Genomic DNA, 6519 nt, shown 5'->3' with positions numbered 1-6519 from the left:
ATCTAATACAAGGTCCCTATACTCATCAAAACCAATGATACCGCATATTCACTGGCTTGTAAAGCCACTCCTGAATCTGAGATCTCTCTCACAAATATCTGAAGGTGATGGGCTGCACTGTCACCTTCGGCATTTTTGGCTCACAAAGACCACACTAATCTGCCTGAGACTTTTTTAAATGATAGACTTAAAGAAAAAAAAATCAAGCAAATTGTAGTATCTTTGGTACACATGCCCTTAGCAGACTGGTGATGGCTCCTTCCCTGTATTCAACCCATGCATAGTTCACCTGCAGACGGTTCCCATTACATGCCTAGGATTTCCAACATGGAGTGTTCATGGCCCTGCATGGGGCAGACCAGAAGCACCAGGGCATTAATGCCTAGAGGGGAACCATCAACCAGTGATGGTCAACTGTTGGTAGGCAACTGCCCCTAGCTTCCTGACCTCCCGTTAGATAACTCTAAACTGTCTGTGGAGTGGAAGTCAGAAGTCGCTGAGAATATCCCAAGAGGAACCAACACCCAGTTGCCTGTAGCAGTAGCCTACTCATGAATGAAACTCCCCTCCCTGTCTCCTTTCTCCATTCTCTCACTGGGCTCCTACGACCATCTCCCACAAATCCTTTTTGGGGTCTACTTTTTGGGAAACCCAAAGTAGGACATGCACAAAAAGGTAGAGCTGATATAGGAATGACTGAAGTTTGTAAACCCTGAGATAATGTATCTAAAACACTCAGTGCCCGGCACACAGTAAGTACTCAACAGATGTTATTAATTGTTGTTGTCATTACTTTTAAAAATTGTAGTAAAATATACAAAACATGAAATTTACCATCTTTACCATTTTTAAGTGTTCAGTTCAGTGACATTAGCAGATTCACATGTTGTGCAACCATCTCCACCAGCCATCCCCAGAGCTTGTTCATTTTGCAAAACTGAAACTCTGTCCCCACTAAACGCTGACTCCTCACTCTGTCCTCCAGACCCTGGCACCCACCATCCTACTTCCTGTCTCTATGAATCTGACTCTTCTAGGGAGACCTCCTATAAGTGGGGTCAAACAGTATTTATGCTTTTGTGACTGGCTTCTTTCACTCAGCATGATGTTTTCAATGTTCATCCACATTGTAGCGTGTGAATTTCCTTCCTTTTGGAAGATTGAATAATCCATAGATATGCCATGTTTGTTTATCCATTCATCTGTCAATGGACACTCAAGGGTTGCTTCCAGCTGTTGGCTATTGTGAATGATGTTACTATGTACATGGGTACACAATGCTGTTGTTACTTTTTATCATTAATCCATTCATTCAAAGTCCCAGGAATTCTGATATGCCAATGTTCAAACTGAGGGTATTTCAGGAATCATTTCCATATAATGTGGGAGTATAGAGGGATTCCTCAAAAAAACAGACTTCCTAAGTCAAAGAAGGCAGCTTTGCTGGATGCCCAAGATGTTGGTTCTTCCTAGGAGTGGTTCTCAACAAGGAGGACAATTTAGACTGCCCCACAGGAGGTATTTGGTAATGTATGGGAACATTTTGGGGTTGTCATGACTGGGGGTGGGATGTTAATGGCATCTAATGGGTAGAGGCCAGGGATCCTGCTCCACATCCACTGCACAGGACAGCCTTGTAATATGAAGAATGATCTGGTCCCAAATGTCAATAGTGCCAAGGATGAGAAATAAGCCTTCAAAGGATGGCATTCTTTAACTCATCACCACCCCATTCTGCACCAGCTCAGAAAGGCAGCAGCAGAGGTGAGACTTCAACAGGTTATTCCAGGATCCCATGAGAGACACCTTGGTGACAGGTGGCATCAGAGAGAGCAAATAGGTATCAAGAACTATGAAGGGTCTGGGATTTCACTGTACTTGAAAGCTGACAATTTAACCTGCCACCGTTATGGATGCTGGCAGAAGACACAAGACTCCAGGGTCAGAGACAAAAGACTTTATTACTTGTGGTGCAGGCAGCATAAACTTCCTGTTTGTGCCAGTTCCTCCTAAGTCCCACAGAGACCATGCAGGTGAACGCAGATAGGCATTGGGTGAAAACTGTGTGCTACAGCCAAGGAATTCCAAGCTGAGAAATCCCAGTCTTTTCTAGTAGATTACAAACAAACCTGCTCTACGTTTATCTCAGAGGGAGGCATTATCTTTATTATATGGACAGCAAACAATCCTGCCCTTTGCTCTGCAGGAAGAAACTCTGTCTTCCATGGCTGTTTGCTATACAAACATCCTTGAAAAGATAGCCAGAAAAAAACACTGCCTACGCCACTGCCTGGGAGTTGTACAGAAATGCCGAAGTCTCAGAGAGTTGGTTTCTCAATAGCAGTAGCATGGACACTCAATGGGTGGTGGCCATCGTATGTAAGGGTAATTTGGGCTGGAGGTCAAGCACAGAAGGCTGCTCAGGATACAGTTTAGTGGCTCAATGGACAGACTCTAGAGCCAGACAGCCTGGATTCTGTTACTTTTTAGCTGGGTGGCCTTGAGCAAGTACTTGACCTCTCTGTGCTCCAGTTTCTTCTGCTATATAATGGAAATGGTAATAGCCTCTATCTCATAGGGTTATGTGAAAATTAATATATGAGCTTATATATATATGCAAGGCACTTAGAAGAGTGTGAGCAGATTGGTAGCCATGTCGGTGTTAACTATAATTATTATTATCATGACAATGTTGCAGAGCTTGTGGTCATGCCTGTTTTTCGGCATTTGTGGGCAAGCCCTGTAACCCACACAGTTCCCTTGGAGTATGTCTCAGAGATTTCTGGGAGGACACAAGGCTCTTTGCTCCCTTCTTCCCACATTGACTTAATAAACAGGGCAGGAGGGCTGGAGCGGTGGTGGTTTTAGGTCCCAGGGAATCAGACAGACTTAGGTTCAAATCCTGGCTTTGCCATGTGCCGGCTGTGTGACCGTGGTGAGCAGCTTCCTTGTGGGGGGGGCCTCTAGGTTCTTACTACACAAGGATCTGGGTGAAGGGTCAGTGAATCTCCCCTCACACGGATACTACACACACATACACACACACACACTGCATGTGACCCACCCAGCACATACTCTGGGTCATCCTTAGCCAGTGCCACTTTGATTATCATTGTTGTCATATTATTATTCAACAAGCAAGTCTCCATAGGATGCAAGATGAGATCTTTGCTCTTTTCCACCAATATTAAGTTCATTCTGGCCTCCTCGCTCTCTCTGCATGCCTCAAACTCCAGAAGATACATCAGGGGCCCCCATTCTCTCCTCTGTCACCTGACTCTTGTGGGCTCATCTCCCACCAACCATGCTCTTCCCACCTGTCTCTCACAGTCAAGGCATACTCACCCCTTCTCAGACCCTGTCACCTGTGGTCTCCATATATGCAATACCTGTATCTACCAGCCCACCTTTCGGTCCTCCTTCTGACCTCACTTCAAATGCCACCTCCTCAGGGAAGGCTTTCCTGACTTCCATCCAAGTCCAACCAGGTCCCCATATTGTATATTCTATTAACATTTTTTTTTAACTAAAACGATGGTTTTTAATGGGAACCAGAGGTATGGTTACAATTACATAGTCTGACACAAAAAACCCATGAGTGATCAGCAGTTGAAAGATTACAAAATAATGAGGGTAACACTGGGTACAAGAAGAAAAGCTGTTGCAGAACCTCAGGAGCCAAGCTAATATGGCCTCTCCCTGCGATCCTGTCTGCGCTCACCCCTGGAGTCCATCTTGCCAGGGCCAAAGCCACCTCTGTCCCCACCACCCCGGCCCCCTCGGAAGCCCCCACGGTCCCCGCCTCGGCCTCAGTAGCTGCCCCAATCATAGCCTCCTCTGCCACCACAACGATCATCTCCATAGTTACCCCCATATGAGAGCCTCCTAGTCCCCCTTCCTGGGCCATCTGGTTTAGGGGCCTTACATTGGTTGCATTCATTCCTCCAAGAGAAGTTCATGTTCTCACATATAGGATTAGGACACTTCCAGTCACCAGCTCGCTGCTGGCCGCCACCACCACCCCCTCCACTGGGGAATCCTCCCCGGCCACCGCCACCACGGCCACCACCTCCATAGCCTCCACGGCCGATGGGTCCTCCTCGCCCTCAGCCTCCATGACCATTGCCACCGCCCCGGTTGAAGTCTGCTCACCGAGTAGCAAATGAGACCTTGATGGGATTCCCAGAGAATTCTTTACCATCAAACCAGTCAATAGCTGCTTTAGCAGAAGGTGGGTCATCAAACGACACTGTTGCCTCTCCCTTCAGCTTGCCCGTTTCCCTGTCTGTGTACAGATTAATCATGGGCTGTCCTGTTTTCTTATTTGTCTTAATAATACCAATCTGCTTGAAGTAATCAGCCACAGACTCAACTGTAACATTTTCACCCAAGCCTTGCACGAAGATGGTGGTGTTGTCTGGATTATCCTGTTCAGAGTCATGACGTGGTCCCTGGTCCCGAGGGCCACCAAATTTACTGAAGCCACCATGGTCACTTCCGCCCATGCCGCCTCTGCCTCCACGGCCACCTCCACGACCTCTGGGTTCATGGCCACCGCTGCTGCGGTCGTAACCACCGCCACCGCCCCGGCCGCGGCCCCCACGGTCCTGCTGGCCATAGCCTTGAGGGGGGTTATGGGAGCTTTGCTGCTGTCCACGATAGCCAGACTGCTGGCCATAGCCCCACTCTGGGGCTGCCCATAGCCGCTGCTCTGAGAAGCACTACCATAACTTCCCGAGGTGCTGCTAGGAGCTGGCTGCTGGCCATAGCCAGGGTAAGAGGACTGTTGCCCATAAGATGACTGAGAACTCTGGCTACCGCCATAGTCACCGGTTGAGCCATATCCCTGGGGACCTGACTGAGCGCCATAGCCTGTGTTCTGGGTCTGTTCGTAGGAAGAACCATAGCTGCTCTGGCCGTAGCCTGAAGTGTCTGCTGACTGGCCGTAACCACTGTAACTCTGCTGTCCATAGGGCTGATTGCTCTGCTGGGAATAGCCCTGCCCAGGCTGGGTGGGGTAGGCCCCATAGCTTCGGGTTGCTTGTTGGGTATAGTCGGTTGAGGCCACGTCCACGCACACGCGCACAGGCCGGCAAGCAACAAGATTCCAACACCACAGAGCACTGACACCTCGAGGACTCTCTATATTCCATTAACATTTTATCTGAAATGCTCACTGCCTACCCAGGGGCCCTCGGCTCCCACTGTTCCCCCTGGCGTGAAGGGCTTCCTTCTTCCTGAACCCACATGGGGGTGGGGTGGGAAGGGTGCCCCACACTGGAGCACCCCCCCCACACACACAAGCAGCCTTCAACCGAGGAGGATAGGGATTGGTGGATAAATACCCCAGCTTCCCCGCCTCTCGGCCCTTACAACTCTGAGGAGTGTGTTCTCTGCTGCGCCCCCACAGGTCCCCAGTGGGACTGCGCCCCAGTTGTCAGGAGAGGTAACTGGCTTCAGTATGGCAGCCTTCCTTTACTGGCCTCCTTCCCTTCCCCGTCTAACTTTCTCACCCTCTACTTATGTCTCCTTGGGTGGCCTCCCAAATAAATAACTTGCCCTCAAATTCTTGCCTCAGCATCTCCTTCTGGAGGAGCCCAACCTAAGACAGCAGTTTGCCCTATTATAATGAATTCCCTGTTTGCAATTATTGGTCATCTCTCTCCCTGGACTGAGTCAGGTCCACCACCATGTCTTCAAAGCCCATATGGTGCTTGGCATGTAGTAGATGCTCAATAATGACCCCAAGTCTCATGGCCGTGAGGTGGCCAGGATGGCAGTGGTCACTCTAGGCTCACCACCATCCTCCAAACCCACTGTTGGGACGGGAGTTCACTCCTTCTGAGCTATAAATGGCAACTTCCACCCCCATCATGCCCCACAGCCTGGACAGCTGGGACAGGGTCCCCAGGAGCCCTGGATGACCCTTCCAGCCCTGGTCAGCTCTCCTCAGGTGTCCCTGGGGCAGATACACAGAGAGGGCACCAGTCCCAAGGCTGCAGGGCAGGGGGCACAGCTGGACTCTAACGCCATTCCTAGCCTCCTTCTCCCCTCCCCAGCATCAGATTCCACCTCCGGGAGCTCCCTGAGCAAGAGGACATTCCAGTGACAAGGGTCTACCTTACAAGGCCACCGAGCTAGCCGGCAGCTCCTGGGGGAGGGATCCCTTTCCTGAGCTGGTGGTGTCAGGTCTGGAATTAGCCACACCACCTGCGGTAAGGCTGGTCCCAGGGACTCCCAGGAGGTGGTGGCGGGGGGAGCGCAGGGGGTGGAGGGAGATGACCTCTGATGACTCAGCCTGAGGCAGAGGATGGGAGAAAGAAGGCAGAAAGACATGGCAGGGTGTCTTAGGACCTCTCTCCAGCTCTGTCTAGAGGCAGCTGGGTCAGGTTCCAGTTCTGCCATTCACAAACTGGGTGACCCTGGGTGGGTGACTCTGGGCCTCTGCTTCCTTCTCTATAAATGGGAACAAATCCAGTCTTCTACCTCTTAGGGTTCAGGGAGGCGGAAGTGAGATGC

At 50.2% G+C, this 6519-nt stretch overlaps 1 pseudogene; it reads right to left on the bottom strand.

Moving 5' to 3' along the window:
• Positions 1 to 3625: 3625 nt before the first annotated feature.
• Positions 3626 to 5872, bottom strand: LOC118005579 (annotated as a pseudogene).
• Positions 5873 to 6519: the final 647 nt, after the last annotated feature.

The sequence above is a fragment of the Mirounga leonina genome, unplaced genomic scaffold (genome assembly GCF_011800145.1).
Source record: "Mirounga leonina isolate KUSES-001 unplaced genomic scaffold, KU_Mleo_1.0 Mir_94, whole genome shotgun sequence".
NCBI classification, from domain to species: Eukaryota; Metazoa; Chordata; class Mammalia; order Carnivora; family Phocidae; genus Mirounga; species Mirounga leonina.
This window is presented reverse-complemented; position numbering and strand designations above follow the sequence as displayed.